Source organism: Podarcis cretensis (assembly GCF_951804945.1).
Source record: "Podarcis cretensis genome assembly, chromosome: 6".
Taxonomy (NCBI): Eukaryota; Metazoa; Chordata; class Lepidosauria; order Squamata; family Lacertidae; genus Podarcis; species Podarcis cretensis.
The window spans coordinates 375044-400740 of NC_137175.1; the positions used below are offsets into that span (position 1 = coordinate 375044).

Below are 25697 nucleotides of genomic sequence, written 5' to 3' on the forward strand. Positions count from 1 at the left end.
ACCCCCCTGCAATGCACTAGACTAGAGCATCCCTGAGAGGCGGCCATGATCCGACCTCTAAAGGAAACCTCCAAGGTCGCCCAGTGGGAAAATAGTCAGTCAGCGGCAGAGCAGGACGCTTTCCGGCATTAAGCCTTTTGGGGGAGGGGGCTGAAACATGGGGTAGCAGTGGGGGGGGGCAGGGAGGAGCAGCTGCTCCCTCAAATCAATAAAATGTAATAAAAATACATAGCAAACTGAGCTTCAGACCCCCTTAACAAAGGGATTGATCCCCCCCCCCAATTCCTGGCTACCCTCCTGGACTGAAGCGCTGCGTTCCCCGTCGGAGGGCGAGTGGCTCCCGCCGGGCCCGCGAGGGAGACGCAGCCCGAGAGCGCGGAAAGGAGGCTGGGCAGGCTCGTTGTCCTTGTGCCCGCAGGGGGCGCTGCGACACCGGCAGTGAGCGGCCTCTCGTCTGGCCCGACCCGCTCCTGGCCCACGGCGCGGCAAGTACCGTTCACACGTGACGCAGAATCAACACTGGGCAGCCAAGCCGCGCTCCACTGCCGCCGTTCCCGCGTGACACGCGTTTACTTGCTTCGTCCTTAAAGGTAACTAACCCTGGAGAAACAGGCAGAGGTCTTGCTACTGGGTCCGGAGGAGAGAGATTGGGGGCAGGGGGGGCGCCAGAGGCGGCTCTCGGCCACGGCGCCCATGAAAGACTCGGTTTCCGTCCCGCCCGACACCCTCGGGCGCTTAGCCCTCGAGGAAGCGCGGGCCGGGACCCCTACGAAGAATGACGGGCGTGCTCTTGAGCGCGTGTAGAGCGGAGGAGGAGGAGGAGGAGGAGCTTGCCCGCCCGGGCAGCCTCTTTTTGCGCAGAGCGCGCGGGTTGTTGGGCGACGGGAAGGGCGCCCGCCGCGTGGGCTCGACGGGGCAGCCCAGCGGGCAGAGCACGAAGGCGAGCAGCGCGGCGCCCCGTCGCCGCTGGAGGGAGCCAAAGAGCCGCCGTGGAAGAGCCGCCGTCGGCGCCAGAGGGCGCCAGGGAGCGGGCGCAGCCCCTCCGGTTGCCAGTGGAGGGCGGGCGGGGGGCGGGCGGAGAAGGGCCCCGGGCGGCGGAGAAGCCGGGCCGGAGCGGGGCGCAAGAGGCTCTCTCCTCCGCCTCCTGCTCGTCCTGCGGCGGCGCCAGCCCCGGCCGCCCCATCCGTCCCCGTGGCTCCGTGCCGGGTGCCGCCCCCGCCGCCCGCCGAGCTCCCTCCTCCGCGCGCCGCCGCCACCTTCGTCCCCGGCGGCGGGCGAAGCTGGGCTCGTGGATCCCCGGGCCGTGCGCTCTGCGGGCTGGGCGAGGCGAAAGGAGGGCTGGCCTCGCGCTGCGCCGACTGCAGCTCGCCTCGCGCTCCGCCCGCCGCCGCCGCCGCCACCGCGGCGCTGAGCCGGTGCCGATGCCGCCGCCACGAGAGGAGCTGTCGCCGGAGCATCGCCCGCCGCCCAGGTAAGAGCAGCCGCCGCCGCCGCCGTGCCGGGAGGTGGGCGCCCGCCCCGTCGGGCAGCAGCTGAGGGCGTCGCCGCCGCCGCCGAGGAGCGCAACTTTCTGCCGCCGCTCGGCAAACTTTGGCGCCGCTCTCGTCGCCGGCGCTGCTCCCGGAGGAGACGGCCCCAGGCCCCTTGGTGGGCTGGGGGCGTCGCTGGGCCCCTGTCCCTCGGGGCGGCGCCCCCTTTCGGGAAGGGGCGAGGCCCCTGTGGAGGGAACCCTTCGCCTTGCCCGCGCGCCCCTAGCCGGGCCTGCCGCCGCCAGGTAGCCTCGGGAGAAGAACCGGGCGCTCCGGTGCCAGGCCTTCGGGTGGGGCCCCCGTTAGTCTGCGGGGAGGGTCCCCCCGAAGCCTGGATTAAAAGCCCCTCTCTTTCCACTGCTGCTTCTCAGCCGGACCTACCTCGCAGGGGTGTCGCGGGGCTGGAAACGCTGCTGCCTTCGCTCGCTCGGGAGCCGCGGCTTTCGAAAGCTCGCTTCTTGTTCCGACGGCAGCCACGGTTCGCTTCACGTCCCTCCCCGTCCCGCCTCCGGTCGCCCAGCAGAGGCCCTGGCCGGAGCCCGGCTGGTTGGCTGGGGACCCTCGGCCAGACTGGGGGGACATGGGCGAAACAGGGGGGTCCGCAAGCGGGAAGGGTCCTGGCCGGCTTGCCGTGCTTTGGATGGCCCTGCGCGATCTAGGGGGTCGGTTCCGGGGCTCTTGCCGGGAGGGGTCCCTTTGGAATTCTTGCTCGCCCCTCCCGCCTCCCATGGGGTGTTTTGGGGCCTTGGAGGGAGGAGGCCTGCCAGCCCCCCTGCATAACCAGGAGCCCCCCCCCACAAGAAGCATCCTGCCTTACCTAGACTCTGGGACGCCCCTTCACAATTCTTTGGGGAATGAGAGGTTGGGGGGCCATCTCCTTGGGACATTTGGTTCTCTGGACGCTGTGGGGCATCTTTGGGATTCCCCCTGCTCTCCGGGGGGGGGGGGCGCACCCCGCAGTTAGGAGAAAGTAATTTTGGGGAGCAGTCCTTAGCGAGGGTGGGGCATCTAAAGTGTGCCCAGCCAAAGGTGTGGGGGGGGGCTGACTGTGGCAGGGCCCACTCTCCCTCGACGCACCACTTTGGGGGCGCTGGGCTGGACTGGTCAGCAGATGCTCCCCCCAGGAAGGGGGCCACTGAGCCATTCTCTCTGTCTGCATGTGCTGTCTCTGGGGGGCGAAGAAGAGGAGCAAGTCCTGGTTGGGGGGGGTTCCTGTGGGCAGGAGGGCCAGGCAGTTCTTCACCTGAGCAAGCGTGGCCAGAGAGGGACCCCCGCAGTGCCGCCCAGGTAGCACCAGGACCCCTCACCTGGATTGCAGGGGATGCTTTTTGCGGAGGTCTAGGGGGGATTTACGCCGCGCCCCCCCCCCGCACGCACGATCCCCGTCCAGGTCTGCCCTCCTCTCCCCGCTCCGTCCCCGCCTGTGGATGTTCCCAGTCCCCGCACGTGCGGATGAGAGGCAGAGACCAAGCCGTTCCATGTTTATTTTTAATCGGTTTCTGGTGAATTTGACTTTGATCTCTTGGCAAGGAGCTGCCGGGCTCTGCGGGGCTTCGGAGTCCGCTCGCTTCCCTCCATCTGCTGGACCCTCGCGAGGAGACCCTTCGGAGCGCTCCCCGGTCTCGGTAGGGGGAAAATAGCACATTTTTTTGGAGGGGGAGGGGGGCTGCTGCTTTGGCTGACCGGCCGCTACTCCTTCCAGAGACACTCGCCTCGCATTGAGGGGGAAGAGCGGCTTTCCTTGGAGGAGGGGGCCCCCTCCCCCCCGCCTGGAGCAGCCCGTTGCCCCACAGCTTGTGGGGCGCTGGTGACTGTGGAGCTGGGAGTTGGTGCTGCCGGGGGCACGCCTGCTCCGTGCACCGGCAGGCGCGGAAGCGGCGAGGCTGGCGCTGCTTGGGCGTGCCAGCGCGGCAGCGGGCGGCCAAGTTGGGTGCGGATCCAACTCTGCGCTCAGTCGGGCCGCTCTCCGGCGGCTGCCCCTGGACAGGTGAGTGGCTGCCCGCCCGCCCCCCGGCCGGGCCTTGCTGGGGCCAGGAGGGCGGCGGCTCTCTCTCTCTCTGGGTTTGCCTTGGTGAGCGTGCCTTCTCCAGGTGTTTCCTGGAATGGCAGAAGCGGGAAGGGGAGGCTGCAGCGCCCCTCAGGTAGCTCCCGCGCCCTGGGGCTGCTGGCTTTGCCCCCTTCGGCTTCCGAGTGGCGGGCAGGAGGAAGTCCTTGACGGGACCGCTTCTGGCTGCCAGAGTCAGGCTCCTAATTTGAGGCAGCTGGGAAGAAAGCGGCAGATATAAATTTAATAAATAAGAAAGCCTCTTTTGGCGGGCTCTCGCATGGGGTCTATTGCCTGCTGAGGGGCTGTGCGCGCGTGTGTGTGCTTGGGCACGTGTGTGAGAGAGTGTGTGGCTGTGTCCACGCACGTGCCTGCCCACACCCGCCAGCCCCCCCCCCTTGCACAGTGTTGTTGCTCTGTTCTTTGCGCTTGGGCGGGGGGATGCGTTGCAATGATCACCAGTGTGAGCGCTGTGCTTGGCGGTAGAACAATGTGGTGACGGATCCGCGGAGCTGAAAGGAGCCTCCACCTTCAGAGGCAGTCAATCTTTGATTCTCAGATGCTGGGAACACACAGCAGTGTGTCTTTGTGCCTGCCTGGGGGCTGTGGCTCAGGGACAGAGCAGGGGCCTGGCATGTAGAAGGTGCTCCGCAGCTGGAGACAGCACTGCCTCTGGAAACCGAGACTGGGAACCACGGAAGGGGAGAGCTGCTTTTGTGCTCTGGTCCATCTGGTTGGCCACTGTGAGAAGAGGAGGCTGGGCTGGATGGGCCCCTGGCCGGATCCTGCAGACTCGCCTTGTGTTCTTCTGCCTGGGTTCAGCCTCTGGGGTCCCCCGGCAGGCCTGGGAGAGACTGCTCTCTGAAACCCAGGGAGCCCTTGCTGCCAGTCTGGCCTCACCTCAAGTCTGCTCCCTGGGCTCCTATCCTGTTGGGCCTGGGAGGCCGCTTTCCAGCCAGACAACTCTTCCGCTCACAAGACCCAAGGAGGCACCCAAGTGGCTCTGGCCTGCTTGGCTGTGCCGCTTGAGCGAAGGTGCCCCCCCTGGCTGGGGCTGGAAGTGATCTCTCGTGGGGCGGGGAGACTCGCCCCTCTCCTTCTTGTGTTGGCGCAGCCGTGCCAGGCGGCTGCTCCCCTGCTTCCTTCTTCATGCCCACCTGGGGCTTCCTCCCTCTGGGCCTCAGGCTTTGCAAGAGTCCCACGGGAGCGATTCAGCTGAAGGAGGCACAATTGCCAGAAGCCACATGGGGAAGGGTCCCTGGGGAGTCGGGAGAGGCAGAAGCAGTGCTGGCAAATGCCCGCTGCTCCTCGAGGTGGAGGGGTGGGTGGCACCGGGGGGGGGGGAGCAGGGCAGTGGGAGGGAGCAGGGCCTGTGCTTTGGGGCTGAGCCTAGTGGGGCACAGTTGCTCAGGGCCATTTTCTGATGAGCTGGCAGAAACTCCTTTCCCCTTCCCTGCGCAGTTCTGTGCTTCCTCTCTCCTGGGCCCTCCTGTTCCAGACCACTGGCAGATGCTTCCCTTGCATTCATGTTGGGTGACTTCTTGTTGCTTTAAAAGTCCCCACATGGGAAGAATTGTTCCTTGGGCAGGCCATGCTTCAGGCTCTCTGAGTGAATCGATCAGCCTGGGGGGGCGTAAGGGGAGCCGGAGCCTGCCCCCAGACCAGGGGAGAGACCAGGGAAGCCATGTGGGGGACCCTCAGTCTCAGAGGACTGCTGCCCCCACCCCAGCTGAGCTGGCAAGTTGGAGGCTGTAAATGCTTCTGAATCCCAGTTGCTGGAAACTGCAGAGGGGAGTGGGCTCTCGCACTTGGGTCCTGCCTGAGGGTTTCCCGTTGGGCCGCTCTGGGAAGAGGATGCTAGACTAGGTCCCGCTGGGTCTTCTGATGTTCTGCTCCAGCAGTGGGTTGTCCTGGGCAGACGGCGGCCGCTCAACCTCTCTCAGCCCACCTGGTCCCTGTCATTGAAGGGGGTTGGACTGGATATCCTCTGAGGTCCCTTCCCACTCTGCAAGTCTAGGTGCTGGGGGAAATGGGGGTGCTGAGCCGCTCTAGAGGCTGCCAGTCTGGGCCCCGGAGGAGCATCCTGCAGGAGGCATTGAGAAGGAGAAGCGGTGAGGGAGGGGGAGGCTGCCTGCCCCCTCCTGCTCCGTTTGGGTCCTTGGCCCGCTGACGACCACGCTGGGCCCTTGTGGGTTATAAAGACTCTGCAGAGTTTCAGCCAAATGACAAGAGAGGATGTTGGCGCTGTGCCTGCTCCTGAATCATTCATATTGGGTGATAAATTTGAAGAATTGTTGCCGTCTTGAAGCGGGTGAGGAAGAAGCTCCAGAGCAGGAGGTCAGGGAGTGGCGAGTTCACAGGAAAGACTTGGGGTTCTTTAAGCAGGACAGGCTGGGGCTGGGCGGGGGGTGAGCTCTCCTCCATCCCCAGGAGGGGAGCAGCTGCATGTCCCCAGCGTGTGTGTGTGTGGGGGGGGGGGAGATCCCTGGAGAAGGCTCCAGGGAAGCTCCTGGTGAGAGCCTGGGGCTCCAGGGCGCTGGGTCTGGCACCCCACCCAGCAGGCTGGCAGGAGCCCTGGCAGTGCCCGCCTGAGCAGGGCTGGGACCAAGAGCAGCAGGGCAGGAATGAGGGGTTGGGCCCTGGTGGGTGGACTGTGGGCCGTCCTGAGAAGGAGCAGGTGGCCAGGATTTTGGGAAGGGCTGACCGGAGAATGGCTTGCGGTTGTCCCATGAATCTCAAGGAGGGTTTGGGGGGGGGGGAGACCTGGCCTGCTTGGGTGGGCCATGAAACCTCTACTTCCACAGAAAGCCACAAACCTGTGGCTTAATGGGCACATGTTTTGCAGCTGGTTGCAGAAGCAGCGCAAGTTGCATAATGCCTTGCAAAGAGACTTTGCAAGGAGTCTGTTACTCAGGCGAAAGTTGGGGTGGGGACCTAAATATGACGGTGTAGTTGATTGGCCTATGTTGAGAGGCCGGCATTGCAGGGGGTTGGGCTGGATGGCCCTTCCAGCACTAGAATTCTATGATTCCATAGAGCCACGGATGCTGAGGGCCACATTAGGAACCCAAGGGCCAGAGTTAGCTGGGGAATTGATTGGCTGCCATGCTGTGAGCCCAAAAGCCCTCCATGGAAGGAAGGGGTACTGGAATCGGGGAGCAGGCAGGTAGGAAGGGCCGGGAGGGAGAGGCAGGCTGGAGCAAGATTCAGGAGGCTTGCAAGGAAGGGCGGGCCTCCCTGGGGAGAGCGTTCCACAAGGGGAGCCAGCACAGGAAAGGCCCTGTTCAGAAGCTTTGCTGCCTCCAACAGTGGAGACAGAACATACTCATCCTGTCTTTATTTTATTTTATTTTATTTTATTTTATTTTATTTTATTTTATTTTATTTTATTTTATTTATACCCCACCTTTCCCCCTGACAGGACTCAAGGTGGCTTGCAGATATAAGCAAGAACTGCTAGAAACATAGAAAAACCAATAATTCAAATACAATTAACATTTATACAACCAAAACTATGTATAAAATATGTTTAAAAACCATTAGTAGCCATCAGTCACCATCAGTAACCCTCTCACCATCAGGATCCCTCTCTGGATCCTGGCCATCTCTGACCACCCTGGGAGCCAAGTGCCTTCACTTATTCCCTAGGGGGCCCTTCAAACCCTACGATTCTAAGATTCTGAGTAATAAGCATGATTAGGGTCAGGCTGCTGGGGAGTTGACAAGGGAAGAGCACCTAGAGTGTGTGGTGATATTTGTAAGACGAACTCCCCCTCCCCGCCGCCCATTCCCTGGCTGAATGCTGAATGCTGTGGGGCAGACCCCGCGGTCAGATCCCCAGTTGCCCTTGGCTTGCTCTCGGAGGCTTCGTGTTTATTTATTGTGTTTATTTCTCACCCTTTTCTCCAAGGAGCTCAGAGCGGCAGACTTCTGGCCAGGCCTGGGGCTGCGGAGGGCTCCCATCCCCCACTGGACTCTGTGCCGTGGGGCTCAGTGGCTCTGGGGCAGAAAGGGCACTCTCTTCCAGGGGCCCCCTTTGCCCGCCCAGCCTGTTCTCCGAGAGGCTCCAACACGGTGGCTGGGGGAGGGAGAGGGTGGGCAGGCTCTGCGTTTGGGTGCCCCCTACCTGTCCTGTGAAGCCCCATTGGAGCCTCACCCCCCCCCCACGCAGCCAGGGCTGGGCTGGCTTGCCTCTGGAAGCCCCTTTTGTGGCGGCTGTGGCATCCCTATGGCAACTGCAAGGCATTCTCAGGCAATGAGCCAAGTCTCCCTGCTTCCTGGGCTTGGGGGGGGGGGCTGCCAGAAGCAGCAGGTTCAGCTCATTCTTCTGCAAACAATAGACCCACTTGGTCTCTGTCTCAGGAAGAAGCAGCTTTCTGCTGGGAGGGGTGGGGGGTGGGTGTCTCTGCCTGAGTCTGTGCCCCTGGGACTTTCTGTGGCCAAGGGACCACTGCTTCTTTTCAACAGGCCTGTCCCAACTATGGGGCGCTGCCACCTGATGACCTCGCTGTTGCCCCAGAAGCTGTCCCTGCTGACCTCTCTCTCCATTTCCGAATCCCTCCCCATGTTCTGCTGAAAACCCAGGAAGGTGAAATTCTACAGGCCCCACCCTCTGTGCAACAGCGTCCTCTCCCTCCCACCCCAGGCCAGAATTGGGTGCCGGAGCACCCTGGGAGTGAAATGGGGCTGGGGATGCAGAGGCCCATCTCTTGCTGCTATTCTGGACAAGACCTTGTGGGTTTCCTCAGGGAGAGGTCCGTCTTCCTGGGTCCGTAAGCCTCTTGTGGTCCTGGAAGGCCAGCACCTCTCCTGATGAAGAGAGGGTGACTGGAGCCCAGCAGCAGCTGTCCCAGGCCTATGCAGTTGCTGCTGTGCACCCCAGGGGCCTCCCCCCTCAGGGGCCAGGACGGGGCAGAGACGCCACCCTGATGAGGTGGTCCTGCCCTTTGCCAGCGCAGCCCAGCTGTCCTGCAGAGCTGGCGGCGGCTCTGCTTTGGCCAGGTGACCTGCAGTGCCTGCTAACAAGCTGCCCGGAGGGTCACTGGCCTGCCCCCCGCTTTCTCGCTGGCCGTCTCGCTCGCTTGGGAGCTGATGAGCCAGGGCCGGTCCAGGCTGCCGCTGCCTTGCTCTGGGTAATTAGTGCTGGACGGCAGGCAAAGTCTCTCCTCGCAACCGAAAGTGGATCCGTCAGCAGGCAAAGCTGCCCAGGCTGGGTCTGCTCCAAGGCTGGCGACGTGCACTCTCCCCCCCCCTGGAGGGGGGCAGGGAGGCGGCTGGAGCGGATGCCTTCCAGTAAGTGGCCTGCTGAGTGCTGCGCCTCTTTCCGAAGCTCTTGCCCCCAGCTCACAGCCCCCCTCCTGGAAACTCTGGGCCCTCCTGGGTGCCTAGTGCAGCACTGAGGAACTGGGGAGGGAGAAAGGGGCATGTTTTTTTTTTGGGGGGGGACATTTGGCCTTTAAGATCCCAGGAGCCTTTTTGTCGTCACTCCTGATTCTGCAGAGGGGGAAAGGGGTTGGGGGGCAAGAGGGGCACCCCTTTCTGATCCCAGCAGACACCCTTAATGAAGCTTCCAAGGCAGCAGTGTCTCTCCTTCCTGCCCCATCCCTTGCAGGAAGCATCACTGGCAGGCTGTGGGGCAGCCCACCCACTGCAGGCAAATGCTGGTCCCCAGATGCTGAGGGCTCCCACTTCCCTCTTCCTTCCCCCCTCCCCAGTGAAGCCTCCTGGCCAAGGGCTGTTTGGAGGGGGAAAGCAGGCAGGAAAGGGGAGGCTGCCCCCCCTCATTTGCTCCAAATGTTTTCCCCACCCCGGTGCCTCCTGATGCCTCTCTGGGGCATTGTGGTTTGGGGAGGCACATGTGCTTGCTCTCCTCGTGATGCCACTCCAAAAACCACTGTGGGAGCCTTTGCATTATTATTCCAAAGTGGGGCCCGTTTCCCTGGGGCTGCTTAGCTGGGTCTTCCCATATTGGAACTTTCTGCAGAAGGAGGGTAAATGGCAGCCTTCATATTTAAGCAGTGTACAGTGGTACCTCAGTTTAAGAACAGCCCTGTTTAAGAACGAATCGGTTTACGAACTCTGCAAAACTGGAAATAGTGTCCCGGTTTGCAAACTTTACCTCGGTCTAAGAACGGAAGCTGAACGGTGGAAGTGCACCAGCGGCGGGAGGCCTCATTAGGGAAGGCGCACCTCTGTTTAAGAACGGTTTCGGTTTAAGAACAGACTTCCGGAACGGATTAAGATTGTAAACTGAGGTACCACTGTATAAATCTGTGACCTAGCAGGAGCTGCTTTTGTGCTGGGGACGGCTGGCGGCTGCGTGGACTCCTGCTCGGAACGGGGGTTCCTGTACAACTCAACCGTGGGGACTCCCAACCCGGCTCACCCAGCCCAAGGAGGGCGTCTGCTGTTCTGCTTCTGCATTCCGGCTCATCTCCTTGATTTTCTTGATTCCTCCCCGTTTCAAAGTCAAGAACTTCTTCTATGAATTCCAGCCCCGTCCTCCAAAGGGGCTGCAATCCTGTCTGAATTTCCTTGGCTTGGCTTGCGGGCTCCGTAATGATCAGCCCTGGAACCAGGACACATCCCCAAGGAAATGCCTAGGCTGCTGCCTCGTGATCTAGCTAAGCTGTTAACTACCGTGGATCTAACAGTTGAGGCCTCCCTTGCCCCCCCCCCGCCTTTGCCACTCTCCCACTCTGTGTGGGGTCTGAGCAGGTCAAGGCCTCCGTCTGCCCGGTGCTCAGGGCACTGTGGGAATGCCGGGAGAGATGGTGGAGCAGTTGTGGCTGTTGGCGTGGGGGGTCCTCTGGCTTGGCTTGGCTGCCTGGCTCAGCTGACAGGAGCCTGCTTGCTCTCTGTGGGGCAGCTATACTGGAGGACGCTACCCAGAAAAATGGGGTGCTAGTACCCCATATGACTGTGTCAGCTGGTGGGGATGGTTGGGCATGTGGCATTCTTCCGCTGCTTCTGGGGTCTTCCATTTCCCAGCCCCCCCCCAGATATTCGAGAGAGACAGGAGACTTCTTGTGTCCTTAGGAGACCTGCCAGCCTCGGATGCTGCCTGCAGCTTGTGCCTCCTGGTGGCCCATTGCAGGAGGCGCACTTCTTGGGGGTGGGGGTGGGCTGCCTGCCTCTCTTGCCCGCCTGTCCTGCCCCCAGCAGTGGGCACCCGAAGCTCCCCTCTCTCTGGTAGAGCTGCTGCGGCTGTGAGAGCGAGAGGAGGGGGTTTCTTCTCAGGTGCCTTCCCCTTCAGAGGAGGCCGGCTGCTTGGCTGCTTTGTGTGCAAAGAGTTCTGACGTTCTGCTCATCAAACAGGCTAAAGAGGGACAAGGGAGGTGAGAGCAGCCAGAGGAGGAGGAGGAGGAGGCAGCGGCAGCAGCCTCTGGAACAAAGGGAGCCACTGCGAACCAGCGAGCGAGCAGAGGCAGCAACAACCTGCGGAGTGGAATTGCAAAGAGGCGGAAAGTGTGTGAGGCAGAGGCAGGCAGGACCGTGCGGGGAGGGGGACTGCTGTCTGGCGTGCATGTGTGCGCACGGTGCTCAGGCGACAAGAATCGCCTCCGTGATGCTCTCCCTCTGCGATGCCTGGAGAGGGCGGGAAGGAAAGGCTGCACCTCTGGGGGTGGGGGGGGGCAGGCAGGCAGGCAGGCAGGGGAGGGGGCTGGAGGCTGAGCTGCCCACCTGTCTCAGCAGACCCCTCTCTCCTGAGGATGGGGCCGTCTGGAAGGGCTGGCCTTTCCTGCTGGCCTGGCTGGGGAGGGCAGTTTGCTGCTCCCTTGCCAACGCCAATCAGGTGGGCGGGTGGTGCCTGGGGTCACACATCTCTCTTCCACAGACTGGCACCTGCCTGGCACCCATCTTCAGCCCACCTTCCTCCTCCTCCTCCTCCTTGCAGCCATTCTCCCGCCTTGCACACACTTCCTGCCTCTTTGCATCTCTGCCCCCCCCACCATGCTGCTGCTGCTGCTGCTCCAGCCCCCTCCCTCCCCTTCTCCCCCCACACCTACCTTTTTGTCCCCCAGCCTGCCTTGGGTGCTCTTGCATTTAGGATTTTCCAAAGTGCCCCTCAGGTGGCTGTGATGGAAATCACAAGAGATCAGTTACCACCGCACAGGACTCAAGGGTTCTGCTTTGTGAAGGTCCGCCCCCAGCCCCAGAAGGAGAAGAACACCAGGGGGCAGTCCTGGGGCTCGGGCTGGGCAGAGCCTGTGCCAAGATGGCAGCTGCTGCCTGGTGGGCGCTGCATGGCAAAGGTCGCAGCTGGGCCCCCTTGTACTTCCCAGGCCTGTTCTGCTGCGAGGCTGTTATTGCTTTTATCTATGGACGGCTTTCAAATCCCACCTTTTCCTCCAAGGAGTTCAAGGGGGAGGGGAAGCATGGTTCTCCCCCTCCTCGTTTAATCTCTACAACAACCCTGTGAGGTAGGTTGATAGGCGGTGACTGGTCCCCAAGGTCACCCAGTGAGTTGCATGGCTGAGGAGGGTGGATTTGAACCCTGGTCTTCCAGGCCCTAGCTTGACTCTCTAACCACTACACCCCACTGGCTCTCGGTTGCTGCTGCCCCATTCCAGGTGTTGAGGGCTGCCTGAGGTGCCGAGTGCCCAGGTGGTTGTGCCAGGGGTGCCTGGTGACTTGGCTGCCCCGCCCCAAGATGGAGTCCTCCTGGGGCTGGAGCAGAGCTTGGGGGGCCACCTAGCCGGGATTCCTAAGCTGAGATCCCGGCATTGGAGAGGGGTGGACCGGATGACCACGTGGGCCCTTTCCAACTCTGCCATTCCGTGCTTGCATGGTCTCCTCGGGAGCCAGGTGTGCGCCAGGGAGTGAAGAAGATGCAGCAGCTGCGCCAGCCCCACAGGATGGTGGCAGAGGGAAGTTGACTGGTGGCTGCGCCAGGCAGACCAGGCCTTCCTCTGCCAGGGGTTGCCACCCAGTTTGCCTGTAAGCCCATTCTTCGGTGCAAGCTCCTCCGAGAATGGGCTGCCCTAGATTCCAGTGGGTCCTGGAGGGCATGGAGTCCAGGGTTTCTCCAGCTCTTCAGTATCCAGGAGTTGGCCTAGTGGTTGGCGTCTTCTCCAGCCTCATCTCTGCTTGGCTTGAGATGCTTTGAATCTTTAGGAAAGGGGAATGGGGGGGCGGCTGTTTGTTGATGGGAGGCTGTTCCAAGTGAGGGCTGATGAGGTTCAAGAGGAAGGTAGGCTATGTGTCCGGGAGTCCTGTGGCTGGAAATGCCCCCCTCCCCGCTTCAGTCCTGGCACCCGCTGCCCGCTGGGCCTCTCTCCTTCCTGCTGGGCCCCAGATCTGCCCCACTGGCTGCTTTCCTGGCCGGCCGCTTTGCCCAGCCCCTCTCTGCTATTCCGGGCTGGGGAGCACCTGCTGGCTTCTCCCAGGGGAGCTGGCTAATTACCGGAGAGAGGGCTGAGGGATCGATTCCGTCTCTGCCTGGGGCTGGCTGGGGAAAAATAAATTGGATCCGGTCAGGTAAAAGCAGCTGCCCTCAGCGGGGCTGGTTCTGCCTCCTCAGTCTGCACACTCTCTCCTCGTCTCTGGGTGAGGAGCAGCAGCACCCCTGGTCCTCCTGGTATGGGACAGGGGGGGGAGGGAGGACGCCTGCTTCAAGGGGGGCTTTCTCCTCCTCTTCCACCTCGGAGGCCTGGCAAGGGTCCCCGTCTCCTGCTCCGGAGACCCTTCTCCTCCTTCTGGCTGGCATTAGCATTCCGTTAGCGGACGGGGTCTGTGCAATTAAGGGGCGGGTGCAGCCGTTCCTCCTGCCTGGAGCCTCAGGGGACGGGCCGCGCTGGGGGCCGGGAGGCACGAGCGTTCTCTCCCGGGGACGCATGTCACAGCACAGTGGCCGCCGAAATGGAAAGCTATTAATAATGATCCTGGAACTTCACTTCCATCAGCTGTTTATTTAAAGGTGCTCTGTATTCCCAGCCACCTGATTTATGTGGGCAATAAGAGGCGTGGGGCTGGGATCACTTTTTTAAGGAAGGCTAATGGGGTGAAACCATCACACTGCGACAGCGGAGATCAAGCTGGGAAAATGAGACGGGAGACGGGTGTAAGCATTTGCCGCCGTTATCGGGGATCCGCGCGGGCGATGGAGCTGTTGCCGTCGCTGTGTGTGTGTGTGTGTGTGTGTGTGTGTGTGCGTGCTGGGAGGGGCCCCCTCCGCTCTGCTGCTGGCAGCATTTACGAGGGCTTTTACGCCCCTTCTGCCTCTCCTCTCCCAGCTGGATTTATTGGCCGTGAAAGGATATAAAAATTTGATTCTACTAGACAGGACGCTAAAAGCCTGTTTCTTGCATCAGGAGTGCGCAGGGCGTCTGCAGCTGCTGGGAAGGAGGAAGGTGATGTGCTGGAGAACGGGCGGGGGAGGGGAAAGGGGGCGGGCGCTGCCACAGACCCCCCCTGCCCTGGTTGCCATGGGCTCCTTCAGGCCGCAAGGATACGCACCCCTTGGCCCGGATCTGGCTGTCTTCAGCCTACAGCCCAAACCGCATTCACAACCCTATGAGTCTGGTGGGCCAGTCTTGCCAGGGCAATCTGCTCAGACTGGCAGCAGCTCCAGCCCCTCAGGCCTTTGCGCCTGTTTCCCTGCCTGGCCCACAAGATTCCCTTGGGAGGTGGTGGACTCTCTTTCCTTGGAGGTTGGAGGGCTATCTGCCAGGGATGCTTTGGTTGAGATTCCTGCATCACGGGGGGTTAGACTGGATGACCTTTGGGGGTCCCTTCCAACTCTACCATCCCATGATTTCTCTTTAAACCTGGAGTGGATGCCCAAGATTGAGCCTGCAGCCTCCACTTCTGAAAAGCAAGGCCTCTGTCCCGGAGCTCCAGCCCCTCTTGCAGGGACCCTCCATCCTTTCTAGGGATTAGCACCTGGGATCTTGCATAAATAGTGGGCAAGTGCCCAGAGGCTGAGGCTGCTGCCCAGGGGTGCCACCCAAGGCCAGCTGCCTATCCATCGAAGCCCCCAATGGCTGAGGACGAGGCCATGCAGGGGGCTGGATTGCCCCACCCGTCTCAGTGTTGTGGACCCTGGCTGGCAGCGCTTGGCCTCGGGGTTTCAGCCTTGAGGGTCTTCCCCTCCATTCCTGGAGACGCCATCGGGGGTTGACCTTTCTACAAGGGCCCTTTTCCCTCAAGGGCCACCTCCACCCATCAGGGACCTGCCACCCTTTTACTGAAGGAGGTCGCTTTATTTTAAAGATTTATGCCCCTCCTTTTGCCCCCTTCTAATAATGAAAGGAACACTTGAATTTAATTGGAAAGAGCCCCAGGGGGCTTTTCTTGAGCCCACCTTGCCTGCGCCTGGCCGTCCTGCTGAGTCTATCCACTGCGCAGGTGTGAGATGGTTTTTAGATTACTAACCAGGTTCAGCTCTGCCTTAAAAAATCATAACAATTATCTGCTCTTTCGATCTTTTTTGTTTTAATTGGAGTTGTTTGTGCTGTTCTTTGGTGTTTTTGTCCTGACTGACGTTGGCTGCTTTGGAGTTCTCTGTGTGGAAAGGAAAATCAAGGACACCTTTTGCTTGTAGGTATAAATACACACAGAATCCAGCGCTCTGCAGGCCTGAGATTTTCCTACGCTCAGCCTTTGTCTCAGACCTGCAAGTGATGGGTGGGGTGGGGGGCTTTTCTTCCAGCTGGCCATGGGATCAAAGCCCTTTGGCAGGAAAAAAATCCCCCAAGCAGGGCAGGAAGGCTGGTGCTTTGCAGGGAGTTTGTCCTCAGAGACCTCTATTCCAAGGTAGACTGCCTTTGGCCATGGAGGTTCAATGTAGCTACGGCGACTACTCGCCTTCATGCCCTGCTTGTGGGCTTCTCTCCCTGAGGCATTTGGTCGGCACTTGCAGGAGGCAAGGCTAGATGGACCCCCCCCCTTGGTCTTCGTGTGGTGGTTAGAGAGATGGACCAGGGTTCAAATTCCCACTCAGCCATGAGTGACTTAGCCTAACCTACTTCACAGGGCTGTGGTGAGGATGTAATGTGGAGGAGCACAGCCATGCATGCCACTCTGAGGTCCTTGGAGGAAGGAAGGAAGGTGGGATATAAAAGTGGAAGTAAACAAACTGCCTTATTTTCTTCCTATATACCGTATATTAAAACGTAAGGCTGTCGTCATGCTGCAGTTAGCGCGGCTGCCAGTAGAGGGCCACACCAATTCCAGCCTGGTGATTCGGGGGCAGTCAAGCTGTTTAATGGGGAAGCGAGGGTGGAAGGTGTTTCACAGAATAGTTTGGCAAACCTTAACTTTTGTAAAGCAGGCTTCCTGTTCCGCCGCCTGATGGCATCCTGGTGCTTTGGACTACAGTTCCCATCAGCCCCGACTAGGACGGCTGAACGAGTTCTTGCTTTTGCCCGTCCTGGATATGTTGCTAGTCTGATTTCGTTGAGCATCCCCCACCCCATGTCCCTCTATTAGAACAGGAGAAAAATTGCGTCTTCACACTTCTCATAACTTTATCAAGCCCTCTCCCATCATGTCCCTCCTTGGATCCCTCCCCAAATTAAAACTTAGCTGCTTGTCCTTCTCCCTGTGGGAGGGCGGGGGAACTTCAGCGATTTGGGCTGCCCTCTTGGGCACCTGGCACACAATCTGGATCCCAACCACGAATCTCATTTTCCGTGTTTTGCGGTAGCTCAGGAGGTCTGTAGCTGGCGCCCCCCCCCATGGCTTCCCTGGAAACTCAACAGCAGCTGTGGGGAGACACTCCTTTGATCCGGGAAGCGGCAGGGGGTGTTTGGACTTGTCACCCCCAGTTTCCTCAGTCAAAGACTCCCCACCAACACTTTGCGGAAGAAAATTCCCAGCAGCCTGCCTTGCGTGACATTTCCCCTCCCCATGGCTTGGAAGGAGGAAGCTGGGGGGGGGGGGCTTCCCCTTGGCTCCCCCCACTGGCGAAGGCAGAGGTCAGTCCATGTTGCCTGAGGCAGCACGCTGGCATCTTGGCACAGAGGACGAATGTTCAGACATGAATGGATGAACAATTTGCCCAGTTTTGCTAATGAGAAAAGGGAAAATGAGTTTCATAGACTCATAAAATTGTAGAGCTAGAACTCCCGCCCTGGGGCTCCAAGTAACTACACCAGGATCTCAAATTCCACCCCCAGTCCCGGGGGGGGGGGAGGGGAGAAGCAGGCGGAGGCGTCCATGGGGGGCATACGCAGACCTGAGTCCACTCTCTGGTCCCCTTCCACTCGTCCCTTGGGTGCTTGGGTGGGCTGAAACCCGCCAACTCTGCGCTGCAGGAAAGCACTCTGCAGGTGCTCAGAGGCCCCTGCTTCCAGATCTCCCCGCACCACTCTTGGCAAGCACTCTGGGCCTTTGGGCTGCTGAACTTCCAAGGCCTAGGCTGGGGCGAGTGGGCAGGACTTTGGGCCCGAGGGTCCTTACCTCTGGAGACTGGCTGATGTCTGGCTAGGCCCCGCTTGGCCCCCCTCCCATTCTGGAGACCCAGGAGGAGACAGCAGCCAAATTGCCCTGTTTTGGCAGGATATGGCGGCAGAGCTAATTTTTTTATCTACTATCGTATCTGGTTTCTAATTCTTATTTAATGAGTTCCCCTGAAAATAAGAAAATCATTGGAACAATTTTCCTAAGTGTGAAAGATTAGGCTGCAACTGGCATTAAAGCGGCTAATTACCTTCATTCTTCCACATGCCTGACAGTCGCCTGCTCCTTGGCTGGGGGCCTGGAAGACTCCTGGGTGGGGCTGGGACCCGCCCCCCCCCAGGGCACTGGGCATCTCGGGGGCCAAAGAAGTTGGCTTCTGTGGGGTCCCCGCTCCCACCCCTCACCAAATGTCTAGCTCAGCCACGAGTGGTCCAAGGAGCCTGGAGGTTCCCCAGAAGATCCAGCCTGCTGTGGATCCATCCAGGTTGGACTGCTGCAGTGCGCTGTACATGGGACGGCCCTTGAAGACTGACCAGAAACTTCAGTTGGCCCAGAATGAGGCAGGAGGGGCGTGGCTGGGCGCTTGCCCATGGAGTCACCTTTTGGGTGGTTCTTGGGTGTCTGCTGGGCTGGTGGTCAGTTTGTTTCTGGGTCCAGTTCAGAATCTTGGTGATCATCTGACTTGGATGGTCTCCTTCTCACCCCTTGCATCCCAGTAACCTTTCCCCCTGACCTTTGACCCCTGAGATAACGGGAGGTGTAAGTTTTACTCCTCATAGGCCCATTGAAATCAACTTATTCAACTCAGTCATTATTTCAGTGGATCCCTCTAGAGTAACTCTGAGCTGAATACATTTGAGGCCCCCCCACCCTGCTCTCTTCCCTGAAATCTGTTCCAACTGCTTTTAACGTTGTGTTTTCAACTGTTGGGGCTTGAGCCGCATCCTTGAGGTAAGAGATAGAATGATTTTGCAGAGGCAGTGATGGCCACCAACCTTGATGACTTTAAAAGAGGGAGAGGCAAATTTATGGAGGAGGATCAAGAGATCCGAGGCTCCTGGCCAGGATGGGCCTGCCCCCCCCCCCCTGTTGGAGGCACAAGCGGTTTCGAATACCATTAGCTGGAAGCCCCAGGAGAAGACTCTCTTCTCCAATCCTGCTTGTGGGTTTCCCTTGTGAGAACAGGAGGCTGGACTGGGTGGGCCACTGGCCTGAGGTTACAGGCTCCTCTCATATTCTCCATCTCCCGCCTGAGGATGATGAAGAGGGAGTCTGTCTTGCTGGCCATGCCCAGGTGGAGAGACACCTTTTCCCACCTGCCTGGCACCCGCCTGACCCTCTCTGTGGCTGCTCCAGCAACCGCCAGGACCAGAGCTGACCCGGAAAGGGTTCTCTGACTTCCTGGGCAGCCCTTGCTCTGGTTCCCTTGGGGGAGGGTGGCACTTGCCCCTTCTGGCTCCTGCTGGGGAAGAATCAGAGGATCATACGAGCTGTGGAGTTGGAATAGGTCCCCAGGGCCATGTAGTTCAAGGCCCTGCAATGCAGGAATCTCAACCCAAGCATCCATGACACCTCCTCCTCCTCCCTGCTCCCCCCAGACATTTCCCCTCCAACGCCTCCACCTGCCTGCCTGCTCCTGCCTTGTGCCCACAGAGCCGCCTTGCTGCAAGTCAACAATTAAGATTCCACTGCCAGGAAAGCAACATCCTGCAAGTTTGCTGCATGCCAAATGAACCCTGGAAATGATGCATGATGCAGATGTTGGTGACTTGATGGAAACGTGAATTGCGTTAGGTTGGGGCCGGATGGCGATGGAGCCACCAGGGAGGCCCCTGGCTGTGCTTGTGGGGGGTGGGGAAGAGAGCAGGCCCTGTGGGGCTGGAGCCGGGGCCGGCCACTGGGGCTGCTGTGCCCACAGCATAGAGGGCTTGGGGGGTCATTCCTCCTGGGAGTTTGGCTTGAGAGCCAACAAGCCCCTGGCCTGGAAGTCAGGGGAGGCTGGAGGGCATCTTTGCCAAAGTGGCTGCCCTTCCCTCCTTTCCTCCATCTGCAGCTGGTCTTCACCCTGCCTGTCTCTGGCTGGTCTCTGCCTCTCCTTCACCTGACCCCCTGGCAATGGGGTGGGAGTGGGCTTTTCAAAGAATGGGGGTGCATGGGCGGATTAGTGGCTTAGAAGAGGCAGAACATCCCCCACCCCAATAGTGCTAGCATGTCAATCCTCTGGCTGTTTGATGCTGAGGGAGAGAGATTGGGGGGGGGGGGAAGGATTTTTAGGAGCTGGACCTGGCCAGCTGTGGCTGCTCCTGAGCCAAAGTCCTGATGCATCTCTCCTCTCTCACTCCAGAAGGCCAGTTCAGAACATCAGGAGAGCCTGGCTGCTGGATCAGGCCCAAGGGGGCCCATCTAGTCCAGCACTCAGTTCCCACAAGGGCCAAACAGATGTCACTGGCAAATCCACAAGCAGGATCCGAGCGCAAGAGCCGCTCTCCCCTCCTGGGGTTTCCAGCTTCTGGGATTCAGGAGCCTGACGTGCCTCCAGCCGTGGAGACACAGAGCAAAGCCACCCTGACTGGGAGCCACTGGGAGCCCTCTCTCCTCCTCCTCCTCCTCCTCCTTCATCATCATGGATTTGCCTGATGCTCTTGGAAAGCCATCCCAGCTGGCAGCTCTCCCTGCCTCCAGCTGCTCTGCTGGGTCCTCCTGGTGGGCTTCTTCCCAGGGGAGCTGCTGGTGGGCTACTGGGAGGACAGGATGCTGAGCCCAGCAGACCCCCCCTTGGTCTGATCCAGGTGGCTCTCCTCACCAGCCACCCCCTCTGCAGTTTTCAGGTTCTGGGGGCCCACCGGGGCCCATGGCACGTTCTGACGAAGATGCAGGACACACTGGAAGGCAGGACCAGCTAGTTAACATTTTACTCCCCCCCCCCATCCATCACCTGCCATAAAAAGTGTCATTTGCCTTCATTGCTCCACCCCTTTTGCACCTAGCCTCACCCACCCTGGCATGTGACCCTGGGAAGGTTGTCCAGAAGGGGATGGGGCCCTTGGGCTGAAGATGTTCCCCCTCCCCTGAGAAGGATGGCTCTGGGTCCCCCCCCACACCCCAGGGGCTTCTCCTGGGCGCTGCGCTTTGATCGAGGGATTGGAGCTCACGGGGGGGGGGGTGAACTTCGGTTCCCAGGAGTCTTTGGAGGAGGAAGCCGCAGGCTTTGTTCATTCTCTGCCGCATGGGGCAGCCGTGACCTTGACCTCTGACCTTGAAGCCTGGGCGGTACACTGCGGAGCTGGGGACGGTTGCCCACCCCTTGCCTGGCTTGAGTTCCTCTCTGCTCCCCCCCTGCAGGAATCTGGGGGCATGCAGAGGTGAGGAACTGCAGGCACCCAAGCTGTGAACACGGGTCCATTTTCTATTTAACCAGGCCATATTGGACGATAAATAATTCATCTTTCTGCCAAACATTTGATTAAAAGAAGCCAATTCCTTTTGCGCTTGTCAAGGGGCACGAAATCCATTTCGTGTTTTAATCTGTCCTTTTCATTCTCTGAATATTTTAGCTTCCTCTTGGACAGCCTTTGTCCCCCTTTCCTGCCTGCCTTCCAAGCCAGGGCTGCTTTGGGCTTCCCTCTGGCTTGCACTGAGCGTTGGAGCTTCTGCTCTCGGTGGCTCACGAGAAGCCCAGTCCGTGGCCCCCTCCCTGTAGAATGGGGGGGGGGGATTGAGGCGAGTGCAACGGGTTTACCTGCACTAGGCGCTGCAACAAGGAGGGGAGGGGAGAGGTGGGGTGGGGGCCACATTTTGGCTTCACGCAGGGAGGTGCTGAAATTTTGAAGCCACTGGGGGGAGCATAGGAACCTAGGCAGAGCCTGCAGGATGAGGCCAAGGGTCGGACATCCGTGTCTCACAGGAGCCTGTAGGGAAACCTGCAAGTGGAATTTGGGCCCCAGAGCAGTTCTGGCTGGAGGCAGCGATGCTTCTGAACGCCAGCCGCTGGGAACCCCAAGAGGGCAGAAAGTGCTCTTGCGCCCGGGTCCTCCTGGTGGGTGTCCCATGGGGGCGACTGAGAGAAAAGGATGCTGGACTGGACAGGCCACTGGCCTGCTCTGGACGGGGCCTCTTCCATTCGCAGGTCTTCACTTTGTATGGCCAGCTCCTTCCTACACACAAAACACACCTTTCCAGTACCTGAGGAGCTCTCCTATGGAGCAAGCTTCTTTTCTGCCACTTGGGATTCCTGCATTGCGGATGCTCCTTCGGGTCCCTTCCAGCTCTACAATTCCATGACTGTACGATTATTCAATGGATTCAATTTACAGTGGAGGCGATTCCGTCTCAACCTCAGGAAGGGCTTTCTGAGGGCAAGAGCTCTTCGGCTGGGGAATGGGCTCCATCGGAAGAAGGTGGTGGACTCTCCTCTCTTGAAGGCTTCAAAGCAGAGGTTGGGGGGGCACTTGTGGTTCCTCTGGTGCAGGGACCCCTTTCTGGAATTCTCTTTTTGTGGTTCGCAGGCCCCTTCCTGGCAGGCCAGGGAGAGTGTGGCCTCGGGAGAGTTTTGAGGGCCAGACCGAGGAGCCGGGGGGGGGAGCTGTATTTGCCCCCCCCGCCTTCTGAGGTGCCCCCTTTTCCTGGTCCCCCCTCCTTCCTGGAAAGTTTCTCCCACTCCCACAAAGAGTGTACAGGTGACTCTTCTCTCTCCTCTGCCTCCTGCCCAAGTTTACGTCTTTAAAGGCCAATTAAAGCATTGTATCCGTGTAGCTGAAGCATGAAAATTCCCTATTTGGAGAAGAATTATTGCCGAGCGAGACGGTTCTGGCTCTAAAAGCTCTTTTCCCCCCAGGGAGACACCGAGATTTTCTTTTGCAATTAAAAATTTCTTTGAAACTCGGACCAAAGAAGATCTGAAAAAGAAATATTGTGAGTTGGAAATACATTCCCCAAACAGTGGCTGTGTGAGAGTTTTAACAAACACCTCCTGCTTCTTCTCCCCCTGTGACCAGGAGAGGTCTCCTCCCCAGCTGCGGGGGGGGGGGCACCCTCCTCCCCTGCTTCCTTACTTGGGGGCCATCAAAGCCCCGATAATTAACTTACTTTACTTCGCATTAAGGCAAGTTGCCTGGCAAGGAGGGAGGGAGGACGGATTCTGGCTCGGCATCTTTCAGCAAGGAGAAGCAGTGGGACCAGGTTGGGGGGGGGCTCCTTGGCAGGGGCTTTATCCCACCTCTTGGTCTGTTCCAACCCAGCTGAGGAGAAAAGCTTTGGAGGAGGAGGAGGAGGAGGAGGAGGCCCCCTGCCGAGAAAATAATTCCAAGGAGCCGGAGAAAGGAAGCTGGAGATTTACTTCAAGGACAGGAGAGATTACACTTTTAATAAGTACAATGGGCTTTTTTGGTCCCTTTTATTATTAAAACTGCAGGAGTTTAGCGGAGGGGTCTTTGTTCTTTGCTGCTTCCGCCTGGTCCCTGGACAAAGACTTTTGGGGGGAGGCAGTAATAAGGGAGGGGGGGTCGGGGAGGAGTGAGCCCCTCTGCCTCCCCTCGGCCATGCATGCTTGGCACTCAACCCTCCTGCTGGCAAGTCATGTCAGAGGGTTCGACTTGCTGAATCCTAGAGCTGAAAGGGACCGCCAGGGGTCATCTAGTCCAACCCCTGCCATTTAGGCATCTCCACTAAAGCATCCAAGACAGAGGGCCATCCAGCCTCTGCTTAACAGGCTCCAAGGAAGGAGAGCCTACAGAATTTCCTTTCTCATCGCTTGAGACCATTGAGAAAACAAGCTGGCTCCATCCACTCTGTGGTAGCCCTTGAGATGTTGGAATGTGGCTCCCCTGTCGCCTCTCAGTCTCCTCTTTCCCACCTCCCTCAACCATTCCTCATCAGGCGTGGATTCCAGGCCCTGGGTCTCCCTCTTCTGCACCCCTTCCAGGCTCTCTTCTGAGCTGCTTCATAGGCAGGCCTGGGTCCACCTCATGGAAACACCCCTTTGCCTGCTGCCTCCTAGGCAGGACTTGTTATTTTGAGCCAGCCCCTTGCAGGATTCCACAGCCAGGCTTAGCTCCCCACATCTATAGTTGGGGGTGTTATTTTGGGGGGTGGGTGGCTTGCCCAGCAAGACTGGGCAGTAGATGAGCAGTTCCTTACCTGCTCTGGAGTGGGTGGGCGGGGAATGTGCCAGGTTGCATTTCGAAGGAGGATTTTAAGCAGAGGCCAGATGGCACCTGTCAGGGGTTCTTGAGCTGCAATTCCTGCAATCCAGGGGGCTGGACTGGATGACCCCGGGAGGTCCCTTCCAACTGCTGTCCTTGCCAGAGGTTTGGTCAGCTCCTTTCAGTTTGGCCCTTTCAGTATATGCTGAAGGATCTGGGTTCAAGGCCCCTTTCCTCCGCTGGCCTCCCTGCTCCCCGGGTGTGTTTGTGATGTTTGTAGCATTTGTGGCTCTGTCTCCTCGCAAGAGGCAGGGGAGAAATTGAATTCCACCCCAGCGGAAGCGTCCGCCTTGCTGCCTGCGCAGGTGCTTTGAGGTGGCAAGTGATAATAAAGTTTCCCAAGGACCTTGCCTTGGTAACGGCGCCGGCGCCTGCCTAGCAGATCCCGGGAAATGAATTCCGGCCTGCGTGTCCTGTCCCCCCCCCCCGCCCTCCCCGAGGAAGGGGAGAGTTAAGTGGAATTGAATCTTGTTTAAGGAGAGGAGACACAGTTACATGGCACTGCAATTTGCTGCGCTGTTGACAATCTGAGAGAGGAATTTGCCGCTGGAATAATATAGGCTCCTTGGCCCATCGCGGCGAGATCTGTCGGCGGCCGGCCTCTCTGCGCCGGGCTGCCTCCCCGAGATGAGATGCCAGGCAGGTGGTCTTGCTGAGGCATTAAGTGGGATAGAGTGCTATGATCCCGCACTAATGCACTGGAGGAAAACAGAGTCTGGGGGAAGCCACACTTCTTCCGCAGGGGCCGGAGAAACATCGAGAGTGGCAGCCAGGGTCCCTCCTGAGGTCTCTGCTGGCAAATTCAGGAGGGTGAGGGGGGGGGCTAGCGAGAGCTACTGGCCGCAATGATGGCTCTGCTCTGGAGGCAGCCGGGCTTATGAATTCCAGCCGCGGGAAACTGCAGGAGGGGAGAGTTTCTCTTGTGCTCAGGACCTGCTTGCAGGTTTCCCATAGTGGGTGTCTGGTGGGCCACTGTGAGAACAGGAGGTTGGGCTGGGTGGGCCTCATCCAGCAGCCTCTTTTCATGTTCTTAGGGAAACCTCAGGAAGAGAGAGGGCTCCTGTGCTCGGATCTTGTGTTTGGGCTTCCTTTTGAGGCATCTGGTTGGCCCCTGTGAGAAGAGAATGCTGAGCTAGGTGGGCCTGATCCGGCAGGCTCTTCTCGTTTTCTTGTGGGGAGTGTGTGGGGTTGGCAGAGGCTGAGGGAGTTTCCTGGGCCCCTCAATGCCACCCTGGAGGAGCTGCAGGGACTGGGGGGGGGGCTGTGTTGACATTCCTTGCCTGCAGCCTCCCCAGGTGCACAAAGGCACAAAGGTGGCCCAATGCCACCCTGGAGGAGCTGCAGGGACAGGGGAGAGGCTGTGTTGGCATTCCTTGCCTGCAGCCTCCCCAGGTGCCCAAAGGTCATTTGTGTTCTCTTTGTGTGTGTGAGTGTCTAGGGGCCTCCGTGGCTGCCCCCTATCCTGCCAGGCTTTGCCAGCGCAGGCTTCCCGGCATCCCTCTGGTGTGCCCCCCCATCCCGCGCACCAGATGAGCAGGTGGTGTCTCCCCTCCGATTGCCGGCCGCCGCATTTGTGAAATGAAATAAATATTGACACGGACGGGATGCTATTCAATTTGTCCTGATCACTGGGCTGCGGTGAGTTCTGACAGGGCAGAGTGTAAAACATAAGCTCAGGATGTAATTTCTACTGTCAACATGATGTACAGTACAGCTCTGCCAAACACACACTGACGAGAGCAGAGCGGGAGGAGGGAGGGAGGAGGGAGGACGTGCTGGGGGGGGGGGCTGGCGCTGTGGAGTGCATGGAGCCCCTCCCTCTCACCTGCCGAGCCCAGGAGTGCCTTGGTGCTTTGGCTGCCAACTGCTGGGCGGGGGCCTGGATGCGGAGACCCTCTGCCCTCTTTGGAGTGGGGTGGGGGGGTGAGAGGAGAGAGGGGGAGCAGCCCACCCCCATCCCGCTGGCAGGGTCACTTTACGGAGGAGATGGCTGAGCTCAAAAGGCAGCTGGGAGGAGGGGGAAAGGATTCTGGAGGCAGGTTGGCGTTCCCACAGCAACCGTTGCCTGGCCCTCCACGTGTGGGTGGGGGACACGGCGGGAGGGAGCTTGTTGTTGTGATGATGGGTGTTTGTGCGCCTGTCTTATCCGTGGAGAGAGGGGGCTGCCCGCCTGCCTGCCCGCCTCCTAGCTCCATGGGGTGCTTGCCTCGATGCCTTGGACTGAGCCCCCCTGCACTTTGGGGGGCAGAGCCCTCTGTGGCTGGCACTCTGCTCCTTCTCACGGGGGGGGGGGGGTGCAGAGCAGGGTGTGCTGGGCCAGGAGTCTCCTCCCCCTTGGAGAAGGGTGTCCCCTTGCCTGCTCTGCCTGCCTGGCTAGGTTTGGGGGGGGGGTGCCTCTCTCTTCCCTCCACCCAGGTTCCCTTGGCAATTGGGGAGGGGGATGCGTTGGGAGGGGGAGAGCAACAGGCTGCTGAGAGAGAGAGAGAGAGAGAGAGAGAGAGAGAGAGAGAGAGACAGGGG

General features: G+C 59.6%; 1 protein-coding gene across 4 annotated transcripts in view; it reads left to right on the forward strand.

Annotated features, from left to right (window-relative positions):
* Positions 1-525: 525 nt before the first annotated feature.
* Positions 526-25697, forward strand: part of CDH22 (cadherin 22) — a 92177-nt gene continuing 67005 nt past the window's right edge. Inside the window, exon 1 of one of the 4 annotated variants that reach the window (XM_079979136.1) lies at positions 526-590. The gene's annotated coding sequence lies outside the window, so the exon portion shown is untranslated. Of the gene's footprint in view, positions 591-1395; positions 1472-2857; positions 3155-3469; positions 3517-25697 lie in introns of those variants that run through there. The other 3 variants (XM_079979133.1, XM_079979135.1, XM_079979134.1) reach the window with 3 other exon arrangements.